The 1,719-nt window shown below is 41.2% G+C and overlaps 1 pseudogene; it reads left to right on the forward strand.

The window, feature by feature from the left end:
• Positions 1 to 1,385: 1,385 nt before the first annotated feature.
• On the forward strand, positions 1,386 to 1,504 carry LOC118602175 (annotated as a pseudogene).
• The last annotated feature ends 215 nt before the right edge of the window (positions 1,505 to 1,719 follow it).

Below are 1,719 nucleotides of genomic sequence, written 5' to 3' on the forward strand. Positions count from 1 at the left end.
TGCATAATTGGAAGGTACTTTATCAACCTAATGATCAGAAGAATGCTGATTATTAGAAATACTTGCATTAAAGACACTAAGTACGTTTGCATTCAGTTCAGAGTTAAGGTAGAGTGAAAATAATAAGGATTTTCTTAAGATAAAGATCTTAAGTTCTTTGCGGCATTTTTGTTAATGGCTCTCACTCAGATACAGTGAGTGAGAATAATAAAGACTTGAGCATGGACACCACGTCTTGTTGCACGGAAAACTCAGTGATCCAGCAATCTAAGACAGCACCTCTAAGCTTTCTCTCATGGGCAAAACCGGTGCACACAGCAAGCACCCAGCAAGGCAGCAAGGCCCTGCCATGGAGCCACAGTGCAGGGTTTGCAAATCAGAATGGTGGACATAAGGCGGTCAGCATAAAGAGTTTGCATTTATGGAAGCAAAACCCACAGATTTGCGTTTAACCAGGCTCATGATGGCATCTGAAGAGAAGAATAAAGTGAGATATAGAAATAGAAGAGGCAAACCAAAACTCTCAGTAAAGAATTAAGCCACACACTCCTCTCTCTCTCAGTTTTCCCTCAATTCTCTATACAGTTGAAAAGTGGTCTTTGGTATCTGAAGTATTAAGCTAATTATCTCACTTTCTCTAATTCACTCTGATTTCATGTACTTAGTCTTATTTTCTAAAATAACACAATAGCAACCTTGTGCCTATATTAAGAGGTGTCATTTTTTTTTTTTTATTTGAACAGAATGATGAGCATATGTTGCTTAACACTTGATAGACACTCAACAGCTAATAGTGCATGTCCCCCAAGCCCTGCCTTGGTTATACCATCCAAAGACAATGAAACTGGAGGCAGGGAGGCTGGTGAAAATGTCTTGTGCAATTTTTTTCAGCAAACAATAATCAGATGGCTACAGTAGAACATTGGAAACCATATGTTAATATTTCAGGACATCCACCTCTTTTGTCAGGCACCCGAACCTCAAAATACATTTGAAAGGGAATTGAAAGGATTCAGTGACCAATTAGATGTAGGAGAAAAGAGAGAAGGAGATACTGAGGAGGGGGCTGAGTTTCCTAGCTTGGACAGCCTTGTGGATGGAGAGGCCTTTACCCTAGCAAGAAACGCAGGTCTGCGGGTCATCCTTAAGAACATCAATCAGCATGCTGTGCCTGGAAGCCCTTAGGGGTTATTGAGCTATATGGGACTGTTTGCTCTGCTTTTTAATTTTCTTGCTTCTTCCTTAGCTGACATCTGTCAGCTGTCACTTCTGCCACGTCAGTATGCCTGCATCTAATCACTTTCCTACTTTACTTTCTAATTTGGTGCTTCTGGAAAACTCAGGAGGCAAGGTGGCTAGAAGTGTACGTAAAACAAGAGTCTACAGTCTACAGCCATGCCGCCCTGAATGTGCCCCATCTCTTCTGATCTTGGAAACTGAGCAGGGTCAGGCCTGGTTTGTATTTGGATGGGAGACCACCTAGGAATATCAGTTGCTGTAAGCTTACAAAACAAAACAAAACAAAACGAGTCTACAAGGGCAAAGTGACGGCCCAAGGACCATTGTATATTATAGAGTAGCAGGCTTTGGGGCTGCTATCTCAGCTGCTCCCAGGGATTTTTCTCATTTTACGTGGATTAGGTCTTCACAGATCTGGCATTCAGATAGCTAAGGAGGTATTTATTTCTATTTGTATAGTGACTTTGAAAATAAAATGGT

Source organism: Rousettus aegyptiacus, unplaced genomic scaffold (assembly GCF_014176215.1).
Source record: "Rousettus aegyptiacus isolate mRouAeg1 unplaced genomic scaffold, mRouAeg1.p scaffold_m13_p_4, whole genome shotgun sequence".
NCBI classification, from domain to species: domain Eukaryota; kingdom Metazoa; phylum Chordata; class Mammalia; order Chiroptera; family Pteropodidae; genus Rousettus; species Rousettus aegyptiacus.